Genomic DNA, 21,599 nt, shown 5'->3' with positions numbered 1-21,599 from the left:
GTGTATATATATATATATATACACACCTACATACAGTATATTAAAAAAATTTGGCCATATTAAAGTTAAAAACATTTATGCTCCAAGAGACACCATTAAGAAAATGAAAAGACAAGCCACACATTGAGAGAAAATAATTGCAAATCATATATCTGATTAAGGACTTGTATTCAGAGTATATAGGGTACTTAAAACTTAATCAAAGACAAAAACCCCATTTAAACAATGGGAGAAAGATTTAAATAGACATTTGACCAAATAAAACAGCTGAATGTCAAATAAGCACATGAAAAGATGTTCAAAATCATTAGTTACTAGGGAAACATAAATTAAACCACAATGGGATACCACTTCACACCCACTAGAGTGACTGTAATCAGGACAGAAAGTACTAAATGTTGGTGAAGATACAGAGAAACTAGAACACTTATATATCGTTGGTAGGAATGTAAAATGGTATGGCTACTTTGGAAAACAGATTGTTAGTTTCTTAAAAATGTAAACATACATTTACTACATTAACCAATTATTCTATTCCTATCAAAGAAAAATGAAAACATATGCCTACATAAATATACATACATGAATGTGCATTGCAGCATTATTCATGCTATTCCCTAAATAGAAACAATCCAAATGTTTATCATCTGGTAAATCGATAATCATAATGTGCTATATCCAAGGAATACGATTCAGCAATAAAAAGAAGATACCTGTAATCCCAGTACTTTGGAAGGTGGATCACTTGAGTCCAGGAGTTCAAGACCAGCCTGGGCAACATAGTGAGAGCTTGTCTCTACAAAACAATTTTTAAAATTAGCTAGGAGTGGTGGCGCACACCTGTAGTCCCAGCTAGTCACCTGAGCTTGGAGTTCAAGTCTGCAGTGAGCCATAATTACATCACTGCATTCCAGCCTGGGCAACAGAGCAAGATCCTGTCTCAAAAAAATAAAAATAAAAGAAGACACTACTGACATATTCTACATCATGAACTCAAAATCACCACAGTAAGTGAAAGAAGTCAGATGTAAAGGACATAGTATATGATTCCATTTATATGAAAAGGTCAAAAAAGGCAAATCCCTAGGGACAGAAAACACATTAGTGGTTTCCAGGAGCTGGAGATGGAATGGGGAGGACTGTATCAGTCATGAAGGATCCTCTGAGGTGATGGTCGTACAACTCTGGAAATTTACTAAAAACCAGTGAATTCTATACTCAAAATGGGTGAATGTTATGACATATAAATTGTATTTCAGTAAAATAAAATTTCACCTATTCTTTATATGTCATTTAAAATAAAAAGTGCTAAAAGTAAATATACAATACACAAATAAATAAATCAAATAAAAAGTGCTAAACTTTTGTGGAGATAAATTTCAATACAAATAACTGAGAGAAACTAGGCTGAGAAAATTAATGGTAAGGAATCTTGGGTATATCTTGTCAACACTTCCAAAATATTTTAAAATGTTAGTTGATGACACTATCCACAGGATGATTCTTTGGACAGTTGGTCCTCATTTGAGTTCGGCGAAGTTTCACTAAAGCCACTATAAAATAGCTAAAGCAAATACCAACATCAATCTTTGCTAATTATAATTGGAAAAGCAGGGTCCTAGAGGCAGGTGATGGAAAGTGGCAATATAATGCTACCACCATACGGTGAGACTATCAGGCAACGATAACAGTTCCAAATTCCTAGGAAAAATATAATCAGTTAAAAACATTTTTTTTGAACGCCTTACTTTCTAAATAAGAAATGGCTGAGAATATGAAAAAAAAAATGCTAAGGAAAACTCAGTGAGAGAAGACATGGAAAGAAATAGAAAAGGAAAGAAGGGCAGCTTAGCTCAACACACAGAAAGAAAAAAAAAGTTAAAACAAAAACAAACCTTGGCACAGGAGAACGAGGATAGTGTATTCAAAGTCATCTTCTCTGCCCTGAAGAAAGCACTACTGGATAAATATGACAGTGTTTTCTATTTCGTAATCTTGGGTGAGGAACACTTTTAATTTGGGCCTAGAGTCTTAGGTTTTCATTTGCATTCCTCAGAGGTCTCTGTTGCCAAGTTGCCTATGGTACCACCTGTATCAGGAAATAAAACTTCTTACTCCCACATTCATCTACGGGAAATACAGCAGGAACACTTGTTAGGAGGGATTTGTTTTATTTTTCCGGTCAGCAACAGTCAGGGCCTCCCTTAGGTTGGTTGGGTTTGTTTTTCTCAATATATTACATCAAAAAATAGAAATGAAAACTGCTGAACACAGCAGGACAAGTGAAATACACCTGAAAACGGCTTCCAACTGTTTTTATGCCAGCACTTCTAAAATTCTAGGATGATCCTGTATCTTCCTATACTGCTACAAAACATTTCTTAATATTTTTCATGATAAAGCTTAATACATGTGTTTGTAAGCTAAGTTATATAATATCAAGCATGGAAAAGCAGGTGGGCCCTGGCAGATTTCCCGTTGTTTCTACAGCCAATTTTTCTATCTATCAATTGCTGCAATCTAAACTGCCTCTGTGTTCTGCTGTCAGCTTTTCTGGAGCTATTCTATCTCCCCGGGAGACAGGTGTGGCTTTGTTCTCTAAGTGCATGACACTGGGCAGAATCCAGCTCCCCTTTCACTAGTTCACTGTTACGGCAACGTTGCACTTCTTTCATTTATGTCTTTGCCTTTCAGATATGTTTGACCACACTCCTGTCCAGCAGTGTTCACCACATTTCTCGCTCTAATAAAGACATCCACTCAGTGGCAACTCTGGATTCAGGGTTTACTAGTGTAATAAAGAGACAGCAATGTGTTTCCTCTTTTCTAGCTTTACATCAGTCTTGAGGAGGCATAGAATAGTGTACAGCCTTTAAATATCACTTAGAAAAGAACACTGGCTCAAGATTGTCTTGGTCTCGGTCTCATTGCCAATTAGAGCAACGGTAAATGGAATGGAGTTGGTGTCAAAGAGAGGGCAATATGCTACTTAAAAGCAAAACACATATCTATCACGAAATGCTCTGGGTTGTCTGCATAGCTTTGTTTTCCTCTCCTTTATGTCTAGTTTATGCAAAACGGAGGGTAACTGGCATACAGATGGGGAGGAAAAGTCTAAAAAGAAAAACACGAAAAGGTAAAGTAAAAAGGGCTGAATAATGCTAAGACTTCTCCCATAAAACAAGTAAGCTCTTTTTAATTGAGAAATTTTATGGATAATGAGAGCCCTAAATCAGCTGAAACATTTTAGTGTTCAAGGTAAAATAGGTATGTATAAATATGTTTGCCAAGTGTGTACATGAATATAACATCTTTGTGTATATGGATATAACATAAGATGTGTGTATACACATTTATATCATATGTATATTTATCTGTCCTTTTATTTATTTATCCCATGGGAAGTGTGTATCCATAAATATTAAGTAATTATGTGTGGGCCCCTCTTCCTCAACTGTAAAATTAATATATCAACTATACTATGAAAATTCATTAAATGCTGTTACTGTTTATCTCACTTCTAAGAAATATTTTTACATGAATTAACATAGTACTGTTAATATATTTAAGTATTTTTCTTATTTTGAAACCTAAATAGGAATTAAATATGAAGCTAGATTTAAATAATCTAATTAAATAAAATTATTACCATGAAAGAATAATTATAACTAAGCATTTCTATGCCCCAGAGGATCATTTAACTTCTTTCCCCTTTATCAATTTCAATTATATGTTTTTATTTGTATTCCCAAATTGCAGATAGAAAAACTGAGTTTTGGGTAAGGCAAACATTTTCTATCACGTGCAATGGCAATCATTTTTAATCTCTACTTCACAATCTTATTTCCAAAAATAAGGTGGCAAAATTTGATAGGATTTTAAACAATTTTTTAGACTCTCTTCAAGATTGTATGAAAAAAATCTAAATATATATTTAAAGATTATTGAATATAAATGAGTATACTTATTTAAGGATATTATTTTATTAATGTACTCTAAAAATTTCTCCTTGTCCATTAAATAATGTTTTTTTCTTCTTTTTTCTTCCTCCCCATTTTAAGATCCATTTTAAAGACTGTGTTAAAGATAAAAGGTGTCAAAGCTAAGAAATGCTCTTGATAACAGGTACTGAAAACCTGTAACAGAGAAGCCCTATATCTTGTTGAAAATCTCTATCATCTCAAACCTTCAAGACTCACCCAGTGCTTTGGCACAGCTAAACGGTGTCTAGGCTGGGCGTGGTGACTCACGCCTGTAATCCCAGCACTTTGGGAGACCGAGGCAGGCAGATGACAAGGTCAGGAGATTGAGACCATCCTGGCTAACACGGTGAAACTCCGTCTCTACTAAAAATACAAAAAATTAGCCGGGCGTGGTGGCAGGTGCCTGTAGTCCCAGCTACTCGGGAGGCTGAGGCAGGAGAATAGCGTGAACCTGGGAGGCAGAGTTTGCAGTGAGCCAAGATCGCGCCACTGCACTCCAGCCTGTGCGACAGAGTGAGACTCTGTCTCGAAAAAACAAAAAAAGAAAAAAATTATCTGGGTGTGGTGGCATGCCGCATGCCTGTAAACCCAGCCACTTGGGAGACTGAGGCACGAGAATCGCTTGAACCCATGAGGTAGAGGTTGCAGTGAGCTGAAATCGTGCCACTGCACTCCAGCCTGGGCGACAGAGCGAGACCGTGTCTCAAAACAAACAAACAAACAAACAAACAACAACAACAAAAAACTGTGTCTGGCTTACTATACAGAAGGAGTAGAAACTTGCTACCTCTTAACCTTTGAACTCCACCATCTTTTTGACAATTACAAGGGTCTCAGTCCCCTGAAGCACTGATTACTATAAAAAGTACAGTGCTGGTTTCTGAAGGATTTTTACTATCGTTTTATTGTTTCTTTTGTCAGAATTGAGATTCTAGGTATATTCTAGTTGTACTAATCAGACTTAATCTGCAATACAAGTAAGTTAGTATGGGGAAGGCAGCATGTTTCACCAAAGATCAGTGTATCGATTGTATTTATACATATTTCCTCTTCTCATCTGAAACACTGTTGGTTCAGATATATGATTATGGCCCTTATTGGGAACTGTTGGCCGATCCGCCATCTCTCTACAATTGAACTCTCTTGTTCTGTTCAGCACTCTGATTTTCCTTGGGGAAACCCTCCCCCACTTTTAGTTGATGATTTCTGGTGGTGCCAGTTCCACCCCTGGCTCCATGTGGATGGACATTTGACCCAGACCTGGTCAACAAGAGTATTAGCTGCTCCTGGTTACAGTCGGTTCAAGGATGGGCCAATCAGAACAGTGAGACTCGACTGTGGGTCTTTGGAATTACAGAAAAAGAGAATCTTTTTTCCACCGACCAAAAGCTAGAAGAATGTAAACCTGAAGATATTTATTGCCACTTACAGGAAATCCTGTCTCAGATCATTGCTAATGCAGAGGAAAACCAAGCCAAGAAATGGCAAGAAACTAAGTTCTGATTGAATTATTTTAGCCCCTGAAGCAGACATGTCTGAAAGTATGATTTGGCCTTCCACAGGTACACATACAAAAGTAAGTTAAAAAGACCATTTAAACATCTTGGTGTAATTCTTACAGATTTTGAAAAATCTTAAATTCATCCATCACATCTGGCCCCCATTAGATTTAATTGGAATCTCTGGCAGTAGGGCCCTGGAATCTGCATTTATAGTTATTCCCTGAGTGTTTTAGGTGATCAACTAATTTAGAGACCTATTATGAGTATTGACTAAAAATTCTCACTCTTTTCGAACACCATCAACAGGCCATATGGAGTTTACATACTGCATGAGAGGCTTCCTAGAGAGTAGACTATAAAATAGATAAAGTAGGTTAAGGGCTACAATTACTCTCCTTCTGATAGCTGTGATGGCACTACCCTTTCTCTCCTACAGTCAGGAAAGAGAAGAGATTGCAATTATGTGGTAGAAACTTTAATCAAGGAAGGTCTTCTTTCTTCTTCTCAGTGGCATCCTGGTAAATTAAAACTGTCTCTAATCCAATCTGTGTTCTGGAAAATGTGAGACTTACCTTCCTGCTACCTATTTGACTATGACTGGTCAGATGGAATGACTGGATAAAATTTAATTTGAAAGAGAACACCCAAGATCTTACCAAATCCAATTTTTCTCATCGTCTCAGAAAATTCAGATAACTTACATGGAAGGAACTGAATTTGTTTGTTAGGTCTTAGATTTTAGAACAAGGGGTTATTTTAGTGTCATAATTTCCTAGGGTGTAAATGCAGTGAGTGAGGGTGTAGATTTCCAAATCTCAGTTGACTTGGTTGGTTTCTTTCCCCAGTTACATAAAGCAAGATAAACTACTTCAAATTAATTAATTAATTAATTTGTTTATTTGAGATGGAGTCTTGCACTGTCATCCAGGCTGTAATACAATGGCACCATCTTGGCTCACCGCAACCTCTGCCTCCTGGGTTCCAGCCATTCTTCTGCCTCAGTTCCCCTGAGGAGCTGGGATTACAGGCGTGTGCCACCATGCCTGACTAATTTTTTGCATTTTTAGTAGAGATGGAGTTTTGCCATGTTGGCCAGGCTGGTCTCAAACCCTTGACCTCAGGTGATCCGTCCACCTCGGCCTCTCAAAGTGCTGGGATTACAGGCGTGAGCCACTGCAGCTGGCCTAATTACTTCGAATTTATACTCCTTGTCTCTGATTGGCTTCCCTTAGCACTCTTCAGCATGCAGTTATTCAGAAAGGTTGAGATAAACACAATCTTCATAGATTTCCTGCCTTCATATCTGCTTAAGGGTAGTTTCTTTGCAGAAGTGTTCATCTATGTCAATTCTAAGGGTAGATAATAAGTCCAATGTGGTCATCCCTTTAAAAAGAGGTGATTATTTATTCTCCAAAATTATCGACCTTTTTATATCACTAGACATTCTGAGTGAGTTTTCTCCATGATAATTCACCAGTCAACCTTCTCAGGCCAAAATTTTACCTAACAGCAGGCGGATTCTAGGCACAATATTTTAACAGTGACTCCTGCAGCTTTTAGGAAAATTGGCCACAAACAATATATTTTCAGATAGTTCATTCTAGAACTTTTCAAGATGGACAGAAATTCATTATAGACAAGCTGCATGAAGTCCTCTGGGCACCAATGATTAATGATCCTATAGAACTTGTCCTTTTGTGTTATCCTGAGTTGGGTTTTGTGGAAAAGTTGTCCTGATGGATAAGAATTTTCACTGAGATGAAACAGGATGTGTTCTAGCCTCTTTTACACCATGTGGCAACTTCTTTTTAACTTGTACCTTGACTTGTCACTTTGACCGGATGCAAAGCAAAAGGGAACAACAGAAAAAGTGTTTCCTAACATATTAATGTCATGGTTTTATTGTCACAAAATAGGCGTGAGCTTAAAAACAAATATCTGACTATTTAATCAGTATTAAAAAAATAGCTCAAGATTAATCATTCTAAAACCCAAATAATTATTTTTGGCAGATGCTATGAAGCACTCAAGTTAGTTACAGTCAACCACTCTGAACAGGATGTTATCACCAAAGCACAGCAAGTTTTGGCGGAGGACTCACAGGAAGTTATAAGGTTAGCTGTTCAATGGTTGCTCTAATGGGACCTTCTTTATGCCTATGGTAGTGGGAGTTTCATAACACCTTCTTTAACATTTTTTGCGAGCTAAAATAATCACAGTCATGCTCTTTGGCATAGAATTTTGAGGTTTGTGAGAAAAAATCTTGTCCCATTCTCAGCCCATGTCCATGTGGAGGCGAGGTGGCATTTTACAGATTTATGTTTTGGTTAGACTTCTCAACTTTTAAAAGAGTTGTCAACTATATTCCCATCTCAGCTGAGGCTTAAAGCATGGTCTGTCCCTAATTGGCAACAGAATATTTGCACTCCAAGTACTTGTCAAAAGAGGATAACGCTGAACGCTTGCTGCCCAGTGCCTATCAAAAATCAGTTGTGAGAAATTGTATTTATGGAAGGTTGCCTGAAGGACATACATTCCTTTTTAGATCTTCTAAATTGTATTTTTGGATTTAGCCAAACCATTTGAGAGTAACATACTTAAACCCCATAGCTATGTTACCTCAATAGTTATTGTGTCCCTGTGCCTAGCACTGAGATAGGCGCTTTTCATACTTGAGTAATAATCTTTAAAATAACTATGCAAGGTAGGGGTTAATATCTCTTCTCCAGATCAGGAAACACTCCCAGCACTGTCAAGTAGCTTGCTCAAGGCCACCCAGCAAGTAAATGGCATTTTACACAATTCAAACCAAGTCTGTCTGGCTCCAAATTTCATCGTCTGCATATAGTGCTAGAGTTGCTTTGACGGAACTGCATTTTGGTGTTGCAGCAGCAGCCTCTACTGAGGGAAGTTACAAGAAAGAATTCTACGAAACACAACATTGTATTTAACTCTGGAGAGTTAAAAGTTTTGCATTTTTAGTTCACATTATACAGTGTCAACTTTATAAAGGCTCTTGAATAAGAACTTTTGAGGTCTTAGTACTGGAAACAGTTGGGCTTACACTGAGCAACTAATAGACTTAATATAGAAACATCAAGAAAATTGTGAATCGTGTATCTGATAGGGTTTCCCTCCATCGACCTTCTGGGAAACACAGATCCTACATTTTGACCTTCCCCTGTCTAGTACTTGAGCTCTGCATTTTACATGCCACCTTCAGCACTAGAATTGCCGTATTTTTCCCTCCTGGTTCTCTAACCACCTCTAATAAAGGTGTGATTCCTTTATTTAGATATGCAACTTGTAATACTGTATGTATATTTGTAATATATTTCCATTACTTCCATATTTTCCCAGTACAAATAAAAAGCCTACACTTATTAAGCATTTAGTATGTTTCAGGAACTGTGCTAAATGGCATTATACTATACAATTGTCCCTTGGTACACCCCAGGGATTGGTTTCAGGACCACCCTCTGATACAAAAACCTATACATACTCAAGTCCTGCAATTGGCCCCGAGGAAACCGGGTATATAAAAAGTTGGCCCATCCTATATGTGGGCTTCATTCACATCCCCCGGATACTGCATTTTCTATCTGCATTTGGTTGGAAAAAAAAACATATATAAGTGAACTCTTGCAGTTCAACCTTACGTTGTTTGAGGGTCAGCTGCATTTTCTTTTTAGTAACTGTGAATTACGTTATATCATTAGCCCCATTTTACAGATGAGTGACATGTGGCTCAAAGAGGTTTCAATATTACGTTGCTGCAAAAGTAATTGCAGTTTTGCCATTTAAATTTTTTGCATGGTTTTAATATCTGTTGAAATAATTAATTAATTATACTTTAAGTTCTGGGATACATGTGCAGAACATGCAGGTTTGTTACATAGGTATACATGCGCCATAGTGGTTTGCTCCACCCATCAACCCATCATCTACATTAGGTATTTCTCCTAATGCTTGTCCCCCACCCCCAAACAGGCCCTGCTGTGTGATGTTCCCTCCCTGTGCCCATATGTTCTCATTGTTCAACTCTCATTTATGAGTGAGAACATGTGGTGTTAGGTTTTCTATTCCTGTGTTAGTTTGCTGACAATGATGGTTTCCAACTTCATCCATGTCCCTGCAAAGGACATGAACTCATTCCTTCTTATGGCTGCATAATATTCTATGGTGTATATGTACTACATTTTCTTTATCCAGTTGATGGGCATTTGGGTTGGTTCTAAGTCTTTGCTACGGTGAATAGTGCTACAATAAACATACATGTGCATGTATTTTTACAGTAGAATGATTTATAATCCTTAGGGTATATATCCAGTAATGGTATTGCTAGGTCAAATGGTATTTCTAGATCTAGATCCTTGAGGAATCACCACAGTCTTCCACAATGCTTGAACTAATTTACACGCCCAACAACAGTGTAAAAGTTCTTATTTCTCCACATTCTCTCCAGCATCTGTTGTTTCCTGACTTTTTAATGATCACCATTCTAACTGGCGTGAGATGGTATCTCATTGTGGTTTTGATTTGCATTTCTCTAATGACCAGTGATGATGAGCTTTTTTTCATATGTTTGTTGGCCACATAAATGTCTTCTTTTGAAAAGCATCTGTTCATATCCTTCACCCACTTTTTAATGGGTTTTTTTCTCATAAATTTATTTAAGTTCCTTGTAGATTCTGGATATTAGCCCTTTGTCAGATGGATACTTTGCAAACATTTTATCCCACTCTGTACGTTGCCTGTTCACATAGTTTCTTTTGCTGTGCAGGAGCTCTTTGGTTTAATTAGATTCCATTTGTTAATTTTTGCTTTTGTTGACATTGCTTTTGGTGTTTTAGTCATGAAGTCTTTGCCCATGCCTATGTCCTGAATGGTACTGCCTAGGTTTTCTTCTAGAGTTTTTATGGTTTTAGGTCTTACGTTTAAGTTTTTAATCCATCTCGAGTTAATTTTTGTATGAGGTGTAAGGAAGGGGTCCAGTTTCAGTTTTCTGTATATGGCCAGCCAGTTTTCCCAACACCGTTTACTAAATAGGGAATCCTTTCCCCACTGCTTTTGTCAGGTTTGCCAAAGATCAGATGGTTGTAGATGTGTGGTGTTATTTCTGAGGCCTCTGTTCTGTTCCATTGGTCTATACATATGTTTTGGTACCAGTACCATGCCAATTTGGCTACTGTAGGTTTGTGGTATAGTTTGAAGTCAGGTAGCGTGATGCATCCAGCTTTGTTCTTTTTGCTTAGGATTGTTTTGGCTATACGGGCTCTTTTTTTATTTCATATGAAATTTAAAGTAGTTTTTTCTAATTCTGTGAAGAAAGTCAATGGTAACTTGATGGGAATAACATTGAATCTATAAATTACTTTGGGCAGTATGGTCACTTTCACAATATTGATTCTTCCTATCCATGAGCATGGAATGTTTTTCCATTTGTTTGTGTACTCTCTATTTCCTTGAGCAGTGGTTTGTGGTTCTCCTTGAAGAGGTCCTTCACATCCCTTGTAAGTTGTATTCCTATTTTATTCTCTTTGTAGCAATTGTGAATGGGAGTTTGCTCACGATTTGGCTCTCTATTATTGGTGTATAGGAATGCTTGTGATTTTTGCACACTGATTTTGTATCCTGAGACTTTGCTGAAGTTGCTTATCAGCTTAAGGAGTTTTGGGGCAAAGACAATGGGGTTTTCTAAATATACAGTCATGTCATCTGCAAACAGAAATACTTTTTGACTTCCTCTCTTCCTATTTGAATACCCTTTATTTCTTTCTCTTGCCTGACTGCCCTGGCCAGAATTTCCAATACTATGTTGAATAGGAGTGGTGAGAGGGGGCATCCTTGTCTTCTGCCGGTTTTCAAAGGGAATTCTTCCAGTTTTTGCCCATTCAGTATGATATTGGCTGTGGGTTTCTCATAAATAGTTCTTATTATTTTGAGATATGTTCTATCAATACCAGTTTATTCAGTGTTTTTAGCATGAAGTGGTGTTGAATTTTATCGAAGGCCTTTTCTGCATCTATTGAAATAATCGTGGTTTTTGTCATTGGTTCTGTTTATGTGATGGATTACGTTTATTGATTTGCATATGTTGAACTAGCCTTGCATCCCAGAGATGAAGCTGACTTGGTAGTGGTGGATAAGCTTTTTAATGTGCTGCTTGATTTGTTTTGCCAGTATTTTATTGAGGATATTTGCATTGATGTTCATTAGGAATATTAGCCTGAAATTTTATTTTTTTGTTGTGTCTCTACCAGGTTTTGGATTAGGATGATGCTGGCCTCATAAAATGAGTTTGGAAGGAGTCCCTCTTTTTCTATTGTTTAGAATACTTTCAGAAGGAATGGTTACCAGCTCCTCTTTGTACCTCTGGTAGAATTCGGCTGTGAATCCATCTGGTCATGGGCTTTTTTCGGTTTGTAGGCTATTAATTACTGCCTCAATTTCAGAACTTGTTATTCATCTATTCAGGGATTCGATTACTTCCTGGTTTAGTCTTTGGAGGGTGTATGTGTCCAGGCATTTATCCATTTCTTCTAGATTTTCTAGTTTATTTGCATAAAGGTGTTTATAGTATTCTCTGATGGTAGTTTGTATTTCTGTGGGATCAGTGGTGATATTCCCTTTATCATTTTTATTTTGTCTATCTGATTCTTCTCCTTTTCTTCTATATTAGTCTGGCTAGCAGTCTATCTATTTTGTTAATCTTTTCAAAAAACCAGCCCCTGGATTCACTGATTTTTTTTGAAGGGTTTTTCATGTCTCTGTCTCCTTCAGTTCTGCTCTGATCTTAGTTATTTCTTATCTTCTGCTAACTTTTGAATTTGTTGGCTCTTGCTTCTCTAGTTCTTTCATGATATTAGAGTGTCAATTTTGGGTATTTCCCACTTTATCCTGTGGGCATTTAGTGCCATAAATTTCCCTCTAAACACTGCTTTAGCTATGTCCCAAAGATTCTGGTATGTTGTGTCTTTGTTTTCATTGGTTTCAAAGAACTTATTTGTTTCTGCCTTAATTTTGTTATTTACTCAGTAGCCATTCACAGGAGCAGGTTGTTTAGTTTCCATGTAGTTTTGCAGTTTTGAGTGAGTTTCTTAACCCTGAGTTCTAATTTGATTGTGCTGTGGTCTGAACAATTCCTGTTCTTTTGCATTTGCTGAGGAGTGTTTTACTTCCAATTATGTGGTTGATTTTAGAATAAGTGCTATGTGGTGCTGAGAAGAATATATATTCTGATGATCTGGGGTGGAGAGTTCTGTAGATGTCTAATAGGTCCACTTGGTCCAGAGCTGAGTTCAAGTCCTGAATATCCTTGATAATTCTCTGTCTTGTTGATCTAATATTGACAGTGGGGTGTTAAAGTCTCCCACTATTATTGTGTGGGAGTCTAAGTCTCTTTGTAGGTCTCTAAGAACTTGCTTTATGAATCTGGGTGCTCCTGTATTGGGTGCATATATATTTAGGACAGTTAGCTCTTCTTGTTGCATTGATCCCTTTACCATTATGTAATGCCCTACTTTTTTTTTTTTTTTTTTTTATCTTTGTTGGTTTAACGCCTGTTTGTTTTTTCCAATTTGAGAGCAGGTAGTGTTTATTAACTGACTAGCTTAGAAAAATAATCATGGTAGACAACTTAGTTCATTCTTCTAATAAGCCTGTTGATCTGGTCCTCCCTGTTGCCAGCATCTCCACCTTCTACAAAATGGGTGGTCTTTTACTTCATTCTGCCTCATGGATAAGATAATTTGAAGGCTCACAGGAAGTTATTTGCTTCTTTGAAGCATTTTCCAATAGTATAGATCCCATGAATCAGATCCTCCATGCAGCTGATGCCATATTTACCAAGAGATTGAGCAATCAAAGCATTATCTGTCAAAGCAATTCACTTCTTATTGATTTTGCTATAACCATGCTTGTACATTAGTTCATTTACTAACTTTAGATTTGGGTACCCTCATGCAATATATGGCTCTACAATCCTCAGCATGTTAACTGAAGCCTTGTTGAGCTTCACAAAGGTTCTACTGATGATTTGACAAAGGCGAAGAAGCTGCAACACCTTTCAGACCTTTGGCTCACACCATTGATACCTCTGATCTTGATGACAAATGCTGATCTGGGTTCTGCAGGAACACAGAAGTGGCCAGCTTTTCTTGCCATCCTTGCCATTTGAATTTCAGTTCTGTATATTTGCCTATATTCCTTGTGATAGCACTTCAGTTTTTCATAGATAAGCTTCCTCCTTCCCTTTTAAAGCATCTTTTGGGCAAACTTCTTTCTTAGGTGCTTGGTCTTCAGCTCTGCAAAATTCCTTCGCTTTTTCTTGAGGGTTTCTGGCACAGCAGGAATCTTCTTCTCTTCTATACCCTCCATGGTTACAGCTGGAAAAAGAGGAAGTTGATACATGCACTTAAAGTTTGTTTTATCAGAGAGTAGGATTGTGACCCCTGCCTTTTTTTTTTTTTTTTTTTTTTTTTTTTTTTTTTTTTTGCTTTACATGTGCTTGGTAAATCTTCCTCCATCCCTTTATTTTGAGCCTGTGTGTGTCTTTGCTTGTGAGATAGGTCTCCTGAATACAGCACACTGATGGGTCTTGAATCTTTATCCAATTTGCCAATCTGTGTCTTTTAATTGGGGCATTTAGCACATTACATTTAAGGCTAATATTGTTATCTGTGAATTTGACCCTGTCATTATGATGCTAGCTGGTTATTTTGCCTACTAGCTGATGCAGTTTCCTTATAGTGTCGATGGGCTTTACATTTTGGTTTGTTTTTGTAATGGCTGGTTCAGGTTTTTCCTTTCCATATTTAGTGCTTCCTTCAGGAGCTCATGTAAGGCAGGCCTGGTGTTGACAAAATCCCTCAGCATTTGCTTGTCTGTAAAGGATTTTATTTCTCCTTCACTTACGAAGCTAAGTTTGGCTGGATATGAAATTCTGGGTTGAAAATTCTTTCATTTAAGAACGTGGAATATTGGCCCCCACTCTCTTCTGGCTTGTAGGGTTTCTGCAGGGAGATCTGCTGTTAGTCTGATGGGCTTCCCTTGTGGGTAGCCTGACCTTTCTCTCTGGATGCCCTTAACATTTTTTCCTTCATTTCAACTTTGGTGAATCTGACAATTATGTGTCTCGGGGTTGCTCTTCTCGAGGAGTATCTTTGCAGTGTTCTCTGTATTTCCTGAATTTGAATGTTGGCCTCTCTTGCTAGGTTGGGGAAGTTCTCCTGGATAATATCCTGAAGTGTGTTTTCCAACTTGGTTGCATTTTCCCTGTCACCTTCAGGTACACCAATCAAACGTAGATTTGGTCTTTTCACATAATCCCATATTTCTTGGAGGCTTTGTTCATTCCTTTTCATTCTTTTTTCTCTAATCTTGTTTTCACGGATATCCTTTCTTCTGCTTGACTGATTTTGGGATTGACACTTGTGTACGCTTCACAAAGTTCTTGTGGTGTGTTTTTCAGCTCCATCAGGACAATTATGTTCTTCTCTAAACTGGTTATTCTAGTTAGCAATTCCTCTAACCTTTTATCAAGGTTCTTAGCCTCCTTGCATTGGGTTAGAACATTCTCCTTTAGCTCAGAGGAGTTTGTTATTACCCACTTTCTGAAGCCTACTTCTGTCAATTCATCAAACTCATTTTCTGTTCAGTTTGTTCCCTTGCTGGCAAGGAGTTGTGATCCTTTGGAGGAGAGGAAGCATCCTGGTTTTTGGAATTTTCAGCCTTTTTGCATTGATTTTTCCTCATCTTCATGGACTTATCTACCTTCGGTCTTTGCTGTTGGTGACCTTCGGATGGAGTTTTTGCGTGGTCATCTTTTTTGTTGATGTTGATGTTATTGCTTTCTGTTTGTTAGTTTTCTTCTAATAGTCAGGCTCCTCTTCTACAGGTCTGCTGGAATTTGCTGGAGATCCACCCTGTTTGCCTCGGTATCACCAGTGGAGGCTGCAGAACAGCAAAGATTGCTGCCTGTTCCTTCCTTTGTCCCAGAGGGGCACCTGCCAAGATGCCAGCCAGAGCTCTTCTGTATGAGGTGTCTGTTGACCCTGCTGGGAGGTGTCTCCCAGTCAGGAGGCATGGGGGTCAAGGACCCACTTAAGGAAGCAGACTGTCCCTTGGCAGAGCTTGACTGCAGTGCTGGGAGATACCCTGGTCTCTTCAGAGCTGGCAGGCAAGAACATTTAAGTCTGCTTAAGCTGCTTCCACAGTCGCCCCTTCCCCCAGGTGCTCTGTCCCGGGGAGATGGCAGTTTTATCTATAAGCCCCTGACTAGGGCTGGTGCCTTTCTTTCAGAGATGCCTCACCCAGTGAGGAGGAATCTAGAGAGGCAGTCTGGCTACAGCAGCTTCGCTGAGCTGCGGTGGGCTCTACCCAGTCCGAACTTCCCAGTGGCTTTGTTTACACTGTGAGGGGAAAACTGCCTACTCAAGCCTCAGAAATGGTGGGTGCCCCTCCCCACCACCAAGCTCGAGGGTCCCAGATCGACTTCAGACTGCTGTGCTGGCAGCAAGAATTTCAAGCCAGTGGATCTTAGCTTGCTGGTCTCCGTGGGATCTACTGAGCAAGACAATTTGGCTCCCTGGCTTCAGCACCCTTTCCAAGGGAGTGAACGGTTCTGTCTTTCTGGTGTTCCAGGAGCCAATGGGGTATTGAAAAAAAAAAAAAAAAGAAAGAAAGAAAGGAAACAACTTCTGCAGTTAGCACAGGGTCTGCCCAAATAGCTGCCTAGTTTTTTGCTTGAAACCCAAGGCCCTGAGGGAATCTCCTGATCTGTGGGTTATGAAGACCATGGGAAAAGCATAGTATCAGGCTGGAATGCACTGTTCCTCACGGCACAGTCCCTCATGGTTTCCCTTGACTAGGGGAGGGAGTTCCCCAACCTGTTGCGCTCCCTGGGTGAGGCAATGCCCCACCCTGCTTCAGCTCACCCTCCGTGGGCTGCACCCACTGTCTAACAAGTCCCAGTGAGATGAACTGGGTACCTCATTTGAAAATGTAGAAATCACCCACCTTCTGCACTGGTCTTGCTGGGAGCTGCAGACCGCAGCTGTTCCTATTTGGCCATCTTGCCCAGAAATCCATTTAAAAATTTTTAAATGGCAAAACTGTAATTACTTTTGCACCAACCTAATAAGATGCTCAGGGTCACATAGCAGAGCCAGTTTTCTGGCTGACTCCAGAACCTTGGCTCTTAATCACTATGTGTGTCTCTCTTCAGCTCCATGTCATGGTCAGTTAATGGGGACAGAGGAACACAACAGGATGGGAATAGAAGGAGATATGGGGGAAAGGAAAAATAAAAGATGGGGAAAAGATGTCCTAAAAGGAAGAAAGGGAGCATATAAAAATAGACGAGAGAAAAGTAAGGCAGAGTAAAGAAAGGTAACAGAGAAAACAAAGGATATGGGACAGAGATGGAATGTGTTCACAGTTCTGCCTCAGAAGTGTATAATCTTCTGAACTCTCAGAATGAGTTTTTTATCTTGAAGGTTCAGCCCTAAGTATTAGCAACACACAACTGCCAGCTCTTCACTATAAACTTCTATCTCTCTTGTTGTATCATCCATTCCTTTGCACGAGTCTATGCTGTGCTGTCTCGCTATTCATCCTGCTTTGTGAGCAGCTCTTACCACCTCATGGAAAACGCAGCCACACTCTTTATAGTATCCAACTCAGCAGAGGCAGCATTTGGGATGTTTCATGTTAATTCCCAGGAAAGAGTCTAGTATTTTTTTCACTTCAAATACATTCTTCTCTGTTACCATCCACAGAGGTAAACAAAAGATTAAAACAAACAAACAAAACCAAAACCAAACTCCTTTATTTTTCTGGCCACAGACCAGGAAAACATCACCTTTTAGTATCTTTCCACAGGTAGGACAAAGGTAAATGTTAGAAACTCACTCTCAAGAAGTACAACTATTTACATGGGCTTGTATACATCAGAGTAAGCTATCCCTGACATCTGTATTTATAATTAAGTATCCAAAAATATTAAAAGTAGCCCTTTCAGTATTACAAGACAACTTCCCACTTTTGCTTCCAAATTTAGTATTTATTTTTAAAAATTAACATTTGTTATCTCATGGAATGTTAGGATCTTCTATAGAGAGATGACACAAGTTTTAAAAGTTCACATTGGGACCATTGAGGTGTCTATCAATTTACCAGCTGGAAATAGCTCTGAGATCTAATATCTGTCATACTGATGGCCTTTGAGGGAATTATGCTATGTAACTGTGGGTTTCTTTAAGTCCTATTTAATTCCAGCATCCCCAATATGAGAATTTATATATCTGATTAAGTTAGTTCAAAGAAATATATATTTGAGGATGAACATTACTCATGTTTCCACATGTGACCTCATGGTCACGCTTTTCTCAGTCTTCCTCTTGACAGAGAGATTTCTAAACACAGACAAGATGGGTCATTTCTTAAATGTCACTGACTCTTCTTAAACTGAGAGGAAATACAGAATGGTGAATAAACACTGAGTATAGTCACAGGTTTAGCCCCAATTCTACCACCCATTAATTGGGGCACTTTGGGTGAACTAGGGCCCAACCAATCATGGAGGATTATTTTGAAGGGAATGGATGTGCACATGACTTGTAAATGGTAAAACATTAACAAATTAAAGATAATTAGATCTAGATCGTAGTCCATGTCTAGATATAAAAGACTCTGCTGTTAGATTATCAGAAGACATGATGCTATAGATGTCTTTAAAGTGTAGGCTATTGAAGTACAGGGTCACATCAAGAACTCAACACCAATATTAGTAAAACATTCAGCATTGCCAAAAGATTGGAGACTCAGAGTTAAGTTGATAAGCAGAAATGCCGAGAAAATTTCTAGATGCTCAGACTGCTCTATGACTACAGAATAAAGTAGTTCCAAGTTGATGACATCAAGTCAAGGCTATTTCTGAAAAGGTCAAAATGGGCCTATAGATTATGTTCTGGTTTATCCAATCGTCCGTCACTAGGTCTCCAACAGGAACGTTCAAACCACTGCTATATGTTTCCAATTTGCAACAAATTAGAAAACATTTGTTTTGTCTTTTGGAACCATACACAAATAAAAATATGTTTGCAAAAGATTTTTATAAGATCCTTGTGCAGTTTTTAAACTCCCAAATGTAAATGCCAGAAATAATTTTTGAATGTGCTTTAAGGACACACTGAAAATTTTCTTCTTACAGCTGATAGACACCTGACATTTTAGCCATTGAGCACAGTGTTCCATCTTGTCTCCAGGGTCCATTTTTAGGAGTCAAAGGTGCTTAAATAAGAATCCTTTGTGTAATGAAATTTACTAAGCTTTAATGAGTTTTATTTTTAAAACTCTTTACAAATTAAATTCAGGTTAACATGTTTAAGAATATAAATGTTCACAATGTTATGGGAACACAATATATACATATTTCTGAGGCAAATATACTATTTTAGGCTCTTACATTTTTAAGGATCACTAATTCTAGGCATACACATCTTCTGGTGGCAAATATTTAGGTATTTAGTTCTTTCAATAACAATAAAAAAGATGAGGTGAAATCTGTTAATGCCAATAATATTCAGGCTAGAGAGAAGGGAAAAAAATAAATTCAAAAGAAGAAACACTTCTATGGAATCCTTTACTGATCAAGTAGCAACCTAGGACAAGCTTCCTTAATGAACCTGCTGATGCTTGATTAGGGTATTAAAAGATTTTTGAAAAATGGGGCAATCCCAAGGGCTCTACAGTTTCTGTGGTATCCTTAATTAATTCCACTTTGAGTTCATTATTCAACAGCTGCTTTAGGAAAATAAAAGGTCTGCATCTCTTTACACACATGTTTGAGAGTTATTTTATAATGCATTCCCTCCTTGCATAAGCCATTTGTTCTAAACTAGATTAAGAGAAAACACAATGAGAAGCTACTTCCATTGCCAAGGGGGTTAGAAAAGTTATCCAGTTTTACCTGTACTTTCTTCAATGTAAGAAAAGGAAGTTCCCAAGTAATCACCACACCTTTCCCTAGAAGACCCAAGCTTTCAAAGCTTCATTTCTATGTAAGGTTATTTTTGCTGGGAAAATATGTCTGTGATTTCTTTGATCAACAATGTGAACATTTATATCTCCCTCTATGAATTGTTTCAAAAACATGTATTTGGCTTCTTTGATTCATGGTTTCCAGCTTATCCTTTGACTTCTTCTCTCAGTCATTTTTGACCCAGGTTCTCTTCTCTTGCTTTGGGCTAGCTGAACACACACACACACACACACACACACACACACACACACACTCCCCTACTCCCCTTCAGAATGACTTCATGACAACTGGTCTGGTTGTGAGCACTACCTTAAATTCCAGCTGCCCTGTTGGCTCCTGTACTTACAAAGTCTGAATTTATTGTGGGCCCTTGTAGTGCAATTTTTGACACATCATTAAGCTCCCTTTTCATTGGGAGCCTAAGGGCATATTCAGGCTCACTGCGAAGAGTGCGCCTAAATAACGGTTAAAACACGTGTCAGGAGCTGCAAGGGGCTTGTTTGCCAGCAGGGCAAACAGTTCACTGTAGCTCAAGCAATACCCTACAACAGGGTGGGTAGAGATAATGAGATAACCACACACCACAAGTGAGCTGTTCATCTTTGTCTTCGAGCATCTAAGAACACAGTTATCTCAGTAGGATGGTGCACCCTGGAGAGTTATAAATATCTTTCAGAAAGGTAAAGAAAAACAGTCAAAGAAAACACATCCGAAAAAAATAAGCAGAAGAACACTGGTGGACAACTATTTAAAGCAAAATTTCAGCTACACCAGAACTTATCGAATCAGGCCAATAAGTTCTGTGTGCTATTTTTGGCATTATGTTTTATTTTAAGTGTATGCAGATTTATTCTAATGTTATGATGCTAATCAACCTGTGTAGCTATAATAAAATAAAGGCAATGTCAACACCTCATCAACTAATCACACTGCTTCTTTCATTCTGGACACTGTATCCTCCCTACACACACCGAAGTACTATAAAAATTATTTATACAAATAAACTATTATCTAAAGACTGAAAAGGCATAATAAATTATGCGTAATATGGCCCAATTATGTGGTAATTTCTTTGTTTTAATTATTTGTATAGTTTTAATGAAGGGGTTGCTAGAAGGTGGAACCATTTTTATATTTAATGGAAAAAACAAATTTGTTTTTTAAGAATGAAAACAAAGATAATTAGCTCTTAAATTAGAGGCATACTAATATATGCATGTTCCTAAATTATTGCCAGTATTATTACTTTGTGCTATCAAAACTTTTCTCTCTGAAGCGCAGATATTGGCTATTCAAGTTATTTTTCCCATTTCTGTTAAATATATTAATATCTTCCTGTTCATCAAGTGCCAAAATAAAGGTTAAAAAAGTTCCCTAGATTATCTGCAGAAGAAAAATTGGGGTGGGTGATGACAACTATGATCTTTCAAGATGTAGTTTACGAATGCATAATAACTTAAGAAAGTGAGAAAAAAAATAGATTTATCAAGAAAAGAGAGAACTAGCCTAAATTCAACACAGCAAATCAGCAAATTTCTTCAGGGAAAGACATCAAATTTGAAAGGCATCAATACTTTTCTGCTGTCACCAAACTGTTATTTATGCTCATGTACCAGCTGGATTTGTGTATGTGCGTGCATAATCTTTTTCTCACCACTGATGTCATCATTAAAGCTGTGCAAGAATTTTGATTTCGCTTTGCACAATCTTCAGGGGAGACTTGGACATTATGGTGAAAGTTTGTGACAAGTTTGTAAAAGTAAGAAATGCAGGCTTTAAGGCAGTGAAATGTCACCACTGCAAAACAGAGGAAGCTTTCCCAAGTGCGTATTATTTTGTCTGCCCAGTCTGCACTGAAGGAACCACACAGCGCAATCGCAAAGAAATAGGTAGTTAACCACTTTTGGTAGGGGAAGAAAGATAGTTAACATTACCCATATAACACTCTCCATAACTAGCTGTCCTTTTTGAATATTCAAACATATTCTAGAATTTCAAGACACATATTTTTTTTACAATGTGCAGAAAGATACAAGCCGCTGTGCATCTGATTTCCAAGGCACAAGCTAC

General features: G+C 38.1%; 1 protein-coding gene and 1 pseudogene across 16 annotated transcripts in view; both read right to left on the bottom strand.

Moving 5' to 3' along the window:
• The window catches only part of MCTP1 (multiple C2 and transmembrane domain containing 1), a 595,101-nt gene that overhangs the window by 110,094 nt on the left and 463,408 nt on the right, over window positions 1–21,599 (bottom strand). The gene's annotated exons all lie outside the window — the stretch shown is intronic.
• On the bottom strand, window positions 13,110–16,251 carry LOC140711559 (large ribosomal subunit protein uL30 pseudogene; annotated as a pseudogene).

The sequence above is a fragment of the Chlorocebus sabaeus genome, chromosome 4, assembly GCF_047675955.1.
Source record: "Chlorocebus sabaeus isolate Y175 chromosome 4, mChlSab1.0.hap1, whole genome shotgun sequence".
NCBI classification, from domain to species: Eukaryota; Metazoa; Chordata; class Mammalia; order Primates; family Cercopithecidae; genus Chlorocebus; species Chlorocebus sabaeus.
Note: the sequence above shows the minus strand (reverse complement) of the source record. Positions and strands in the feature narration are given on the sequence as shown.